Below are 14,948 nucleotides of genomic sequence, written 5' to 3'. Positions count from 1 at the left end.
TTTTTAAAAATTAAGACTATGTAAGATAAAACTTTCTTCATAACATCAACCTCCTAAGTTCCTCTTGTATGTGACTCTGTGTACTTGGGTCTACTTCAGTGGCTCAGCAGCTCAAACTTCCCATTCTCTAGATTCCATTTCTTAGGTCCAGACATCAGTATCTACCAGGTAAACAAATTGAAAATGCTGAAGTCTTCTTTGGCCTCCTCTTCCTCACACATCTGAACCCATCTCTGACCCGGGAATTCCTCTTCACTGATGTGTCTGGAGTCTGTGCCTCCTGCATAAACATTGAAATATCTCCGTTTCTCACATTGCCTATGTGGGGCATAGTCAGCACCTGGAACCAGAGTCATCTGACTGTGCTGCCTGTGTATTTGTCTACACTCTAATCCTCAGCCTCCTTTGAAGTTAGGTATGAATGGAAAATGAGCTGCTGTCCTTGAAATATGAAGGCTTTCAGGAAATCTCTTTTTCTTATTCCATTTTGCTGGATGAGGTCAGGATAAGTAATGCCAGAAGTTTCCAAACTTTCTCTGTTTATAAAATCCTTAGAGTCTTGCTGATTTCACATGGTCCAAATGAAGTTCCAAAAGTTATTCTATAGTTAGGCCCAGATAATATAGTGCACATTTTCTCCCAACCACTTAGTAACTATTTGAAAAAGCATGAAGCAGCCAAGTTTATTTCACATTCAAGTAGCTCCACTACTAGTAAAAGTTTGTGTGCTTACTATATATACATTGTACGTCTTCCCAGACCCTCAAACCAAATCAACACCTGCAAACTTATTTCCTGGTCCACACTGATTTTTACACTGATAGCACACACACACACACACACACACACACACACACACACACACACAAAACCCTCTACTTCAGAATAGTAAACTATCAACAAAAGCAGTGTAGTATGATCAGCTGTTTAAATGGTAGATACTGCTGCTTTTAACAGATACTAAGTACGGCTGTGTTTCCCTCAAAAAAGTAAAATATTTTGTGATGGCGCCGTGACCCACTATGAAACTTGAGGGGCCTCCATGCACAGTTTGTCAACCAGAGCCTTAGGGCAGTGGCAAAGTGGACAGAAGACAGAGCACAGCCCTGCAATTCTAGGGGAAAAATGCTGGCTTGCTGTGGGATGTTCTGTATGGCAAATGTGTTGCTCTGATTGGTCAATAAATAAAACACTGATTGGCCAGTGGCTAGGCAGGAAGTATAGGCGGGACTAACAGAGAGGAGAAAAGAAAGAACAGGAAGGCAGAAGGAGTCACTGCCAGCCGCCGCCAGGGCAAGCAGCATGTGAAGACTCTGGTAAGCCACGAGCCGCATGGCAGGGTATAGATTTGTGGAAATGGATTAATTTAAGCTATAAGAACAGTTAGCAAGAAGCCTGCCACGGCCATACAGTTTGTAACCAATATAAGTCTCTGTGTTTACTTGGTTGGGTCTGATGGCTGTGGGACTGGCAGGTGACAAAGATTTGTCCTGACTGTGGGCCAGGCAGGAAAACTCTAGCTACACTGGCTGCTATTGAGGAGTACCCACCTTAGAACGGAGAGAAGAAGAATGAGCCCCATTGTATTTGAGCTACTATCCTCGTAATGGTTATTGTTGGTACAACAGAGGCCGGCATAGCTAATGCGTTATACCTCATCACCAACTTCCTTAATAGTCATTTTTGACCCAGAGGGAAAAATGCTTTTCCTCATGGCATCTCATAGTCCATTATGAGTTTGCTTCCCAGTCTCTTCCCCTGTAGTCTTTCCATATGAACCAAGTCCGGTAATAGTACATTACAGGTTTGATTAGCCGTCAGAGTATCTCAGCTTTCAAAAAAAATGCCCGGTTCTCATATGACTTGATATGGATCCATTCTTGAAAAACACAAACTACAGCCCACCCAGCATGAGATAGATAATTTGAGTAATCTTAACCCTATTAAGGAAATTGAATTTGTGGGTTTTAAACTTTCCAAAAAGAAATCTGCCAGTCTAGATGGCTTCACTGGAAAATGCTATCAAATATTATAAAATAATTAATCCAACATAATATCTTCTAGATAACACTAGAAATGTATTTCATGATTCATTTTAGAAAGTTAATACCTCTGGGTGGTGTTGGTGTTCACCTTTGATCCCAGCATTTAGGAGGCAGAGGCAGGCATATCTTCGAGGCCAGCCTGGTCTGCAGATTAAGTTTCAAGACAGCCAGAGAGCTGTTACACAGAGAAACCCTATCTCGGAAAGAGAGAGAGAGAGAGAGAGAGAGAGAGAGAGAGAGAGAGAGAGAGAGAGAAAAGAAAAGAGAAAAGAGAAAAGAAAAAAGAAAAAAGAAAAAAGAAAAAAGAAAAAAAAAGAAAAGGAAGCTAATATCATTTTGATGTTGAAACATAAGACAACACACACACAAAATGAATAGGTCATATATATTACTACTGAATGTGAATAGAGGAATTATTAGCAATAGAATTCAACAGCTTGGTTTTAAAACTATAAAGTAGATTAAGTGGTGTTCATTTTAGAAATACAAGGTTTACTCAATACTGGAAAAATCTCTTACCGTAGTTCAATATATTATCAGACTAAAGATTACAAGATCATATTGGTAGTGCAAAACAATTGAAAAAATGTAACATACAGCTTTAAAACTCTCTTTGAAAGTTAGAAACAATGATTAACTTCATCAATTAAATTTTAGCATATATAGAAAAAGCTTATAGCTAACATAATGATGAAACTCCAAATGCCTTTCCCCCAAGACTGATAAAAGGTAAGGCTGTCCATTCTCAACACTTTAATTCAATATTTAGTTGGAAATTCACAAAAACCTAAGGCAAGAAAGGAAAATAGGGTCATGTAAAAAAGATATAGAGCCCTGTTTGTGTATGAAATCATTTTCTGTATGAGGCAGACATCATAATGCCCTAGGTAAATTTTAATTTTAAAGGAAACTCACCCAAAACAAATGACTCCTGCAAATCAGAGGATATAAGATAAATATATATCTTTATTTATCAGTTGAATGTTTATCACCTAGAAAGGAATAATGTATATTGAACTCAGTAACAGAATACTATTTATGATAACTGGAGGAAGTGCTTAGATGTAAAGCTAGCAAAACACAATATAGAACTTCTTTGTTCAAAACTGGGAAAATGTTTATGAATAAAAGCAAAGAAATAAGTCAAAGTAAAAACTGGACAGATTTGTTATCTTTTTCCAAATGGAAAACTCTGGGCGACAAAGAGTTTAAGTTTTTCCAGATCTTTGAATAAGATTGCCACAGATCCCACTGAAATCTTCAGAACATTTTTATAACTGTAGACAATGTTATTTTCAAATCGATATAGAAAAGCAAAAGGACTTAAAAACTATGAACAAAATGAGAGGAATCATTCTGTTGACTCAATTTCAATAGAGTGTAAAGTTGCAGTAATACCAGGGGACAGAAATTGAGAAATGGACACACACAGCCACAGGAACCAATGGGAGGCCAAGGAATGGACCATGTTACTGTGCCTGACTTTTTTTGACAGGATGCAAAGGCAGCTTAATAAATATGCCTGTCTAGAAAATGTCACTGGAGTCATTAGACATCTTGCGTCAAAAAAAAAAAAAAAAAAAGATGAAAAATCCTGTATGAAAATTAACTCCAATTAGGTCAAAGTCTTAATTGTAAATCATAGCCTAAGCAATGTAGCAGACTTCCAGAAACTGGGGGTCAAACAGGAGCGAAACTGTTGACAAATGCAGATGCCATTAAATTTGGACCAGCCAGACTCTATTTACATTATATATTTATATAATATACATTATATATACACATTATATATATATGTATATATATTATGAAGAATGTTTAGCTCCACAGAAAATCTCATCAAGAAGCTGTAAAGAAAGTCTATATCCTGTGAGAAAGTATCTGCAGGCAACCTATTCAGCAGAGAACTCCTGTCTGTAGCACATGAGTGACTCCCATAGCTCAACAGGGAGAAGAAAACAGTCAATCTCTAAGTATAGTTAGAAATACACACACACTTCTCCAAGGGCTAAAATAAGGAGTAGTGACAGTCTCCTTTATGTGGTGGGACACAGAGAAATTGAATGATTTCTATACTACAAGTAGAGACCTAACATGGAGTAAGAACTCTGGAAGGTGGTTGAACAGTTGGTATGAAAACTAAATATTAGCTACTCTATGACTTACAGATTATACTCCTGGGTATTTATTTGGGAGAAATGAATATGTATGCTCATGTAAAACCTGTACATGAGTATTTAGAGTGACCTCATAAATAATAACCGAAATCTGACACAACCAAGATGTCTTTCAACAGGTAACAGTTACACCAGCCATAGTATAACTTGTACTGTGAATAGTTCTCACAGACTACTGCTGGAAAAAGAAAAAAGAAAACAGCTTGGATGAAATAGTAGAAAACGATGCTAAACGTCAGAAGAAGAGGGAGGAGAAGGAGGAGGAGGAAGAGGAGGAGGAGGAGGAGGAGGAGGAGGAGGTCAAACCTGAAAGGTTTATTTCATTCACAGTGCATTATTCTACTTATTTAATATTCTTGAAACACCACAGTTACAAAAACAGAAATTATAGGTGGCCAGAGGTTAAGGAAGGGAGTGTGTAGGAGCGAAATGGGTGTGTCTATAGAAGAGCAGTGTGCTTATTCCTTATGCTAACAGAAATTTTGTGTGCCTTGATTTCACTGATGCTACTCTCCTGGGTCAGATGTCTTACAGCATCACAAGATGTTAGCAGTAGATAAAGGGTACAGTGCCTTCCTAATTACTCCTTATACATGTGAATCTACAACTATCCCAAAGTATAACTGAAAGCGTGATACAGACACACCGTAAACCCCTGAAGAATTATCAAGTCATGATGTAGACCTCAGGTTTTTCTGTGTAATTTTTTAAATTAATGTTTTTATTAACTATGAAAACAAATATAATATAGAGCAATCCTGTCAGCAGGAGTTCTGGTTCAGTTCTTCGTGGTGAGGCCCAGGGATTAGTACCTCCAACGTTTCCCAGATACTATAGACTATAGTTGGACTGAGAAACTACAAGGACTAGCACCAACCAGCAGCCTTGGGCTGTAACCCCTCCCCTACCTCCAGCCCTCTACCTGGACTGCTGTAGCCCAAAGTTTTCCTGTGTCCTGCCCAGCCCCACAGTCCCACAAGCCGTTTATAAAGTAGTCATTCAGAGGCTTAATATTATTTACAAACTGCATGGCCTATGGCAGGCTTCTAGCTAGCTAGCTCTTATATCTTAACTCAACCCATAACTATTAATCTATGTATCGCCATGGGTTTTGTGGCTTTACCTGTGTCCCATTACATGTTGCTCCTTCAACAGCTGGCTTGCATCTCTCCAGACTCCACCTTTCTCTTTCCTATCTCTCTCCCTGGATTTCCTGCCTGCCTCTAAGCTGCCTTGCCATAGGCCAAAACAGCTTATTTATTAACCAATGGGAACAACATGTATTCACAGCATACAGAAAGACATTCCACAGCAGGCTGCCTTCCACACTTAGGTTCTCAGGGACCATCTAGAACATCACTTTCCCACACTGAGCAGGACCTTCACAGACTTCAGCACTACGGTCTCTGTTTACTAACCATAGCAGGTGCCACCCTAGAGTCATTGTCACTTACACCACCTCCCCAGTTCCAGCAATGCTCATAACATTGGTAAATCTTGCCACCACCACCTGTCTTTAATCCCAGCACTTGGGAGGCAGAGCCAGGAGGGTCTCTGTGAGTTCAAGGCCAGCCTGGTCTACAGAGTGAGATCCAGGACAGGCAGCAAAACTACACAGAGAAACCTTGTCTTGGAAAACAAAACAAAAATAAAAAACAAACAAAAAAATTGGTAAATCGTTTTATTTAGCTCAGAATTCAGTAACCTTCTAGAAAACCAAGACTAACTCCCTTTTATTAGTCTAAGCCTAATAATTAATTTTGAATAAACCATGAGGTCAGAGTGCCTAGAAATCTAGGCTTGCACAGAACAAAACATTATCAAGGCCTATCTTTATGCAAAGCAGTATGAAAACACAATAAGGTAGTAGATGGTCGGCTATGGATTCTATGTCCATTATTCATTTATGTTGTGTTCTTTTTTCTGTTATCGTTAATTTTTGTTTTATTTGTTCCATATATCAAAGCACATCTGGAGGTGGGCCAATTTGGGGAGTCAGGCCCTGAGGGCTTCGTGAGCCTCTTTACCCCAGGTCCCTCTTTCTGAAATCTGTCTTTGGTCATATGATATCCAATCACAGTTCCATGACCTCTGTCGGGGAGGCATGGTGGGTGGGCTCTTCCTACTTTTCCCCAGAAATACTGAAGAACGTGGTAGATCCTTAGGGAAGTTCCCAAGGAACCTCCACAAGGTCACATGTTCTGTTTCTGTAGCTATACAAACTCTGTCTCGTTCCCCGAGCATTACAGTGGAGCTTTTATTGATGCTGTCAGCTTCATAGTTTTAGGAAAAATGAAACATGTTTATGGTAGTGTGTGCTCTCTAGTAGAGTGTTAGCGGGTGCATGGTGGGGCTTTTACCTGCTTTGTTTAGGTTTGTTTTGTTTTCAGTGCTGAATAAAATATAAGGGAGAGAGCAATTGAAGAAAACAGCCAATGTCAGCCTCTGGCCATCACATGCATAAACACACATGTGCACACTCGCTCGGACACACATACACACACACAAGCTATATGTACATTGTCACGCATGTTACTTTTGTAAAAATCTATGTTACTAGATTTTCATATTGTTCATAAGAATTTTTTCAGCATCATTTTGCTCGTCTCCATCATGGCTATTCCTTTTCTCCAAATCTTTTATATCTTAAAAGATTGAATTATAAACCTGAAGAAAAATAGCGAACAGCTAGATGACAGGGTGCCAGTGAGACTCATGTTGGGTGTGTTGAAGAAGCAGGGGCACAGATGTAAACCTGCCATTTTTTTTCTTTTCTTTTTTTTTTTTCCTGTCTCTTTTGGAATGATAATTAAATATGGTGATTAGGAAAACCTCAAATCTGGAACCCTCTCTTCCTTACCAGCTAGGCGTCATCTGTTTCCTGGGCTGCTGATAATTTGAATGCGCTGTATTTGCTGTGAGGTCTTCTTCTTTTGTGGAAGGGTATTTGCAATTTAAATCACAAAGGAAAGGAATTGCTGGTACATATTGACTTGCCCAAGTCCCCCTGTTTCACGGCAGTGTGTGTTCGGTAAGCTTTGATATATAAAGGAACTCATGCAAATGAAGGCATCTGTCTGCATTCCTCTCTGCCATTGCATCGTTATGCAAACATTAAACACCAAAAAGGACATGAAGTGATTGATGGTTTGAGTAGAGCTTGTAGGTTAGCAGGAAGCAAATTCTAGAAGCAGGTCCCGCCCTCTCCCAGACCTCCTCTTCTCTCCCACTCCTTTTGGAAACACCCATAACAGACTGAATCAGTTCCTTTGAGACTAAAGATACTTATTGGCAGTTAATATCCTTGTGATTCAGCACATTTTCTTCCAAGAATATTCTACCTTTGCTTCTGGCTGCTTAATTTATATTCCTTCTTTAGTCTGGGCTGCTGCTCAGCTAATCCTAATCAATAAATCGAGCAGATTGGTCGGGAGGCAAAGCTCGGAAACAGTCCTTGCATTTGGAAATTCACACACCTTTCCTTTTCCTTGTTTCCAGAATGATTTCCTCTGTCTGCCTTCCCACACCCCACACTGCTGCTCTGCCTCTGTGCCTAGTCTGAGCCTCTTGAGGATAATGGCCTCAACATTTTCCATCTTTCAATTGTGTTGTTTGGCTCGTTGTGAGCACTCAATGACTTACTGAATTAATGACTGTACAAATTACTTAATTAACTGGGACATAAATGTTTTCTTTCTTGGTATTAAAACTAGCTCTTAGGAAAAAGCAAAATATTTTTAAATGAGGGGCTAATTGACTATTACCAGCTTTTAAAGTTCCCAGATAAATGGATTTAAATTCTAAAGAAAAAATTCAATGAAAATGATTGAGTTTTTCATGATTTGTGAGATCCGTCCCGAAACCTGGGAAGGACCTGGCACCTAGTTTCCTTGTAGAGACAAACCTACATGTCTTCACCCATGAACACCACGTCATCGGAATCCTTCTCGTACGGTGTATGCATCCTTGGAGACCCAAGCAGGAATAAGCTTCAGTGAACTGAAACTTCGCATATGACAGGCAGACATGACCACTTAAAAATTCCATGTGTCCTTTTGTCACAGAACATACAAATTAAGTTCCTATTGACCAGGAAGCCTCGTCTCTCTGACTAGCTTTCCTAGTCCTGGTAGGTGCTATGCAGGGCTGCCGGGAGAAAGAATCCACCAAATATTTTACCCAGTTGTGAACCCTATGAACTACAATAATGATCAGCATGGCAATATGTGGTGATATTTTATTGGTGCTGAAATGTGATTTTATTTGTATGTTAATAAATAAAGTTTGCCTGGTGGTCAGAGATCACATGGCAGGTAGAGTCTCTGTGTGGTCAAGGACACAGCCAAGTGTGGTGACACACGCCTTTAACCCCAGTACCAAACATAGAGAGCTGGAGGTCTATGTAGACAGGCAGTGACGAAGAAGCGATGTGGCTTCCAAAAAAAATGTGAGTTGGCAGAAACAGCCAGCTGCCTGGATAGTTACCCGAGCTACCCTCAGCCAGTTGTAGTGGCACACTCTGGTAGGATTTGCTGAAGGAGGCAGAGGCAGGAGGATTCGAGTTTGAGGCCAGCCTAGGAGGCTTGCTGAGGAGAAGCTGTGGCTGGGGCCAATTTTCAAACAGTGGCAGTAGGACTATGGAGGTGGTGGCTCTCACTATATCCCTGATCTCTAAGGCCATATAACCCCTATAATTGGCTTCGTGTTTTTTATTTAATAAGACCGTTTAGAAGTTCGTCTACAGCAATATATACCCCTGTGTGTAGTCATGTCAGGAATTTTATGGGATAACCAACCACTTTCTGATTGGGGTGAAGGCCTGCTCCCTAGGAGGAAATAAATGCTTAATTCTGGAAATCTGGCCAAGAACCTACAGCTGGGGAGCTCACAGGCTCAAGGAGTCAAGCTACTACTATTATTCTATCAGGTGGATGTAGTACCCAACCACTCTCTAAATTTATACCTCTATACCCATAGATCCATGCAGCTCCCAGACCTTATCAGAGAAGTCTCTTTATGCAGCAGAAACTGACAAACAGTCAAAGTGACTGTGAAATAATTAGCCATAAATTGGACATCAATATCACACACACACACACACACACACACACACACACACACACACCAGAGACTATTGCAGCAGAAAGAGCAGAAAAAATGAAAGAGCCATAAATTGTGGAGGACTAGAGTGAAACAGTGTCTTCTAGACATTATAAGACTGTGATATTGTATTCCCCAAAATATTGTGCACTCTAATAAACTTATCTAGGATCAGAGAACAGAACAGCCACTAGATACAAAGGCCAGAAAATGGTGGCACACACACCTTTAATCCTAGCATTCCAAAGGCAGAGATCCATCCGGATCTCTTAGTTCAAAGCCACACTGGAAACAGCCAGGCATGGTGACTCACGCCTTTAATCCCAGGAAGTGATGGCAGGAAACAGAAAGGTAGGTAAGGCGTGAGGACCAGGAACTAGGCTGTTAAGCTTTTAGGCTTTTGAGCAGCAGTTCAGCTGAGATCCATTTGGATGAGGACTCAGAGGCTTCCAGTCTGAGGAAACAGGATCAGCTGAGGAATTGCGAGGTGAGGAAGCTGTGGCTTGTTCTGCTTCTCTGATCTTCCAGCGTTGACCCCAGTACCTGGCTCCAGGTTTGTTTTTATTAATAAGACCTTTTAAGATTCGTGCTTCATAAGACTGCTACTCATGAACTCCCAGCAGCTTCAGGTACCTGTGCAAGACCTACACAAGGCCAAGCCAGTCAACACTCTAGCATGAGGAAGGGAAAGGCCCATGATCCCCCTACCCCAAACCGAGGTGCTATGGACAGTTGATTGCTGCTTAAGAAGATGAGTCAGTTTTCTTTAAGGGTGTGTCCCATGGCAGGTTAACCATGGTCCAGGGGATGACCCGACCCCTGAGTATCTGGGCAGCACAAAGTGAACTTGGTGGGTTATTTGAGAAAAGAAAAGAAAAGGAAAGGAAAGGAAAGAAGGCCATGAAGTTGTGGGAAAGAAGGTGGTGATCTAGGAACGGTTAAAGGGAAGAATGGAGAAAGATGTGTATGATCAAATTACATTGCATGAAATTCCCAAAAAAATATGTTTTAATTGTATGTCTAACACTTAAAGGTCTAAGTCAGATGTTTAAGTTTACAGAACCACTCTGCATGTTTAAAAACCAATGAGTTATTTTGCCCAACATCCTTACATGTCTGTGATGCAGATAGGCACTATCTACTATGTCATATTAATTATTAACTTTTTAACATTGAAACCTTGCTTTCTACCAACAAAGACTTTGGGGTTATTCTTAAACTGTTGTCTCCAATATTGTTGGCCCATATCGGTATCAATGGCTTGTCTAAGTGGTTGTTTTTGTTTGAAGGGGGACACCAGTGACTTTGCAAATACTAATAGACTTAGGCACATGTGTTTCTGGGAAATGACAGAAAAGGCCTCCGACTTTCCTTCAGTTGGCCAGAACTTTGAGTCTTGAGTTTTGGTCCTTAGCTGATCTTTCACATGGAATGTTATAGATGACGTCAACATCAGTATAAACTCACAGCTTCTCCCCTGGACTCTACTTTAAAGAACAATGTACTACACAGCCTCCTGAGGCTGCCATAGAAAAGATGCCTTCCCGAGTGACATGCTGGGGCATTACACTCATAGGGCCAAGCAATGACAGCCGTGATTGGGATGAAATTCTCTATGTCACAGAGGAAATCCCTTGTGCCTCTTGTATTCTTTCATCAGGAGTCTGTTCTACACACTAGACCTCATGAGATACTATTTCTTCCCTTAACATTTTTTTTCATATATTGGTGGAATGATATACCAGCAAGAGTTTAAATACTTGTATGATAAACAGTCATAGAGATTTTTGAAATTATAATTGTTATGCATAATTAAGAGGGAAAAGAATACAAATAATCTTTAAAAAAAAAACAAGACTGTTCTTATATTTTAATATATGTTTGGTGTTCTAGAAGTGCATGACCCCTAACATTTCTAACCTGATTCAACACAAATTAGGAAACCATATGGTTCCCCATCCACATCCAGAAAGTACCTGTGTAACAGGAGAAAATAACATGGTGGGAACCTCTAACTCAGAGTTTATCATAGTTAGCCTCTACATAGTAAATGTTGACATCTCTCTCTCTCTCTCTCTCTCTCTCTCTCTCTCTCTCTCTCTCTCTCTCTCTCTCTCATGCATTACATCTCAACTGAAAAGAAGTATATTCTTAAAGTTATCTTACCTTCTACCTTGGCTAAAATCAAAAGATTTGAGTTCCTGATCAGCATGTAGATATTATTCCCACAAAATCTGTGAGCTTTAGAAATTGTATTCCCTCAATAGTGGAAGTTTTATGGCAGTTATCCCAAAATCCTGAGGAGCAACATTAACATATTCTTCATGACATGATAGACACTGCCACATGAACCATGGTACCTTGATTTTTAAAGACGAAATAGTGTTGATAATATTTCTCCAACCTGTAGAGAACACTCTTCGGGTAGTTGGCTTCCTAAGCTGAGATGTCTGGTAAACAGCAAGTTGGCCGCTGTTGCTGGAGAATTTCTCTCCAGCTCCCACCACCAAGTCCCGCCAGTCTCAGAGCCCATTTATAAAATAAACACATAGACTCTTACATTATTTAAACTGCTTGGCCATTAGCTCAGGCCTGTTATTGTCTAGCTCTTACTCTTATATTTAGCCCATTTCTATTAATCTTTACTTTGCCACATGGCTCATGGCTTACTGGCACCTTACATCTTCCTTGTCCTGATGGCGGCTGGCAGTGTCTCTCTCTCAACCTTCCACTTCCCAGAATTCTTTTCCTTGTCCCGCCTATATTTCCTGCCTAGCCAATGGCCAATCAGTGATTTATTTACTGACCAATCAGCAACACACTTGACATACAGACCATCCCACAGCACTTCCCCTTTTCTTTTCTTAAAAAGGAAGGTTTTAACTTTAACATAGTAAAATTACATATAACAAAACAATTATCAAGCAAGAATTACAGTTACAATATTAAAGAAGAGATCCTATCTATCTTATATTTGTAAGTTTAAGGTTTTATATCTAACTTATCTTTTATTATAACTAAGGAAAATTGTAAGTATCTAGTCTTTAACCACATCAAAGACCTCAGAAGGATATACTACTACCTGAGAAATGGAGAAGGATATAAGCAACTTTTAGGAGTCTTGTAGGGTAGACAGAGACAGCTGACAGCCTGGACAGTCATTCAAAGTTCTCTTGTAAGGTTGGGGCATCTGTCTTCAGCCCACAGGCCTAGAGTCTCTTATTCACTTTTCTCTGTGTCCTGTAGAATGTCTGGCAGTTTTCTCTGCAAAGCAGGAACCTGAAGGACCATTTTGTCAAGCAAAGTTCAGTGGTCACCTTTGTATGGGTCCTGCATGTCCAGTTGATCAGGCAGTCCAGGCAAGAACAGTTTCTTGCCCAAATGGCTATTTTTGTCAAGGTGAAGATAAACTCCGTATGGAGTGTCTTCGATGCCCATCCTCCTCTCTGAAGTAAATCGGTGCTGTCAGGAGCAGACATGTCTCACTGTCCAAAAAGTCTAAATTTTTAAAACATTTTAAATGCCATATTCTGTAGGTCTTTGAAGTGTTTGAAGACTACCTATCTATCTGAAATATAACTATGTATACCTAGAAGACTTAACTAACATGGCTACAAATATGATTATCATAGATGACTAATTATTAATCTATTTTTTAATTATCCATTATAATTTTAAATGAGTTACATAAACATAATACCTCAAACAAGAATAGAAATATATATACAGTAAAACAAAATTAAGTTTAAATTTGTATCAATAAACTAAAATCTGTAGCAATGTAAAACATTTTAAACAAGTTGTTACTCTTTAAAAGTAGGTTCATTAATCTACCCTTTCATCCTATCATATCTAAACTATCCCCTTTTTTTCTTTAGAAAGAGATTGTATTTATAATCAACCTGATTTAAATAAAAATATTGTTTTTTCTCTGTCCCACACCAGAGGGCTCTTCTGATTTGGGACACAAGAATCTCTTAACCATTTTTTTTTTTTTTTTTGAGCAATATGTCTGGGTTTAGAGGGGGAGCGAGCCAATTCCATCTCTAAAGCCAGCTTGGTATATTTGGGAATTTGGGCGTAGCTTCTCTTACTACTTCCTGCTGGAGGGGGGCGCTGTATCTTCTGGAGACAGAAAGAAAATTTTAGGATCATGGAGTAGTCCGTGAGGCTGTATATCTGAGCCAGTTGACTTGAAACCATTCTGGATGTTGAATCATCTGGGCCATGATGTCATTGGAGACCTTTCAGGGGGTCTTGGCTGGTCAAACCTGATGTATCTTAATCTGGAACAAATCCATAGTCTCTGGCTTTCTGTGGAAACAAAAGCAGAGACTCTTTTCCAAAGCAACATATCCTTATATCCAAATTTTGAAGTCAAGGTACCTTTAAAATATACATTTTGGCATAACTCAACAGCTTTTACAATCAAATGTTTTTCTGCAGTTACGAATATCAAAGAGAACATAATCCAGATTCTCTGTGTGGTAGCCATCTTTACGTGGCTTATTTTTTTATATTAGCTTGAGCCTATTGCTTTAAACTGCAGCCTTCTAAGCCTGAAATGGCGCAGTGGCTGCTGGCTCCGCCCACTTCAGTTTCCCAACATGGCGGTAGTCCGCTTTCCGCCAGCTCTGGGAGCCGTAACTCTCAGAAATAGTGGGTCTACACTTTTACCAAAGTAGCGTGTAGCCCAGAAACCTCTTTTTTTGTTTTGTACTAGCAAAGGCTAAATCCACCACACAGTTTAATGTGCTACTTGCAGAGGCCTCATTCCCACCATACTGCAGGTCGAGAGTGCACGCTAGGAACCCGCCAGCAGTAGCTCAAACACGCAGGCTGCCACTAACTTGAAAGAGACAACTAGGAACTGTTTTCAGCTTCGTTTTAGAATCTTTTTACTCAGGTTTTAGGTGGAAACTCTTGCCAACACGTTGGGCGCCATTTGTTGCTGGAGAATTTCTCTCCAGCTCCCACCACCAAGTCCCGCCAGTCTCAGAGCCCATTTATAAAATAAACACATAGACTCTTACATTATTTAAACTGCTTGGCCATTAGCTCAGGCCTGTTATTGTCTAGCTCTTACTCTTATATTTAGCCCATTTCTATTAATCTTTACTTTGCCACATGGCTCATGGCTTACTGGTACCTTACATCTTCCTTGTCCTGATGGCGGCTGGCAGTGTCTCTCTCTCAACCTTCCACTTCCCAGAATTCTTTTCCTTGTCCCACCTATATTTCCTGCCTAGCCAATGGCCAATCAGTGATTTATTTACTGACCAATCAGCAACACACTTGACATACAGACCATCCCACAGCAGGCCGCCATGTTTAATGCATTTGTATGATGATTTAAAATTCTAGCCTGATAAACTTGTGTTGTAGTTTGAATTATAATAATAGAAAACAAAATCTCTAGTGAATGGAGAAAGTGTGGGGAGAATACTGTCATTGGTACCTAAGAGGATTGATATTACTTACTGTGAAACCAGAGTGGACCAGTCCACTGGTGCTGGGTCAACCACTTCTCCTGAAATGCCTTTCTTGGTGCCATCTGCGCCCCCAACATCATGTGACACTGCAGTTACCATGCAAGCAGAGGTCTTTTCTCATAAATGAAAAAGGG

At 40.0% G+C, this 14,948-nt stretch overlaps 1 protein-coding gene across 1 annotated transcript in view; it reads left to right on the top strand.

Moving 5' to 3' along the window:
• LOC131895352 (glutamate receptor-interacting protein 1-like) overlaps positions 1-14,948 on the top strand; it is a 143,161-nt gene that overhangs the window by 71,215 nt on the left and 56,998 nt on the right. The window lies entirely within an intron of this gene.

This window comes from Peromyscus eremicus, chromosome 18 (genome assembly GCF_949786415.1).
Source record: "Peromyscus eremicus chromosome 18, PerEre_H2_v1, whole genome shotgun sequence".
Lineage (NCBI taxonomy): Eukaryota > Metazoa > Chordata > Mammalia > Rodentia > Cricetidae > Peromyscus > Peromyscus eremicus.
The sequence above is the reverse complement of the archived record's forward strand: the minus strand, read 5'-3'. Positions and strand labels throughout refer to the sequence as shown.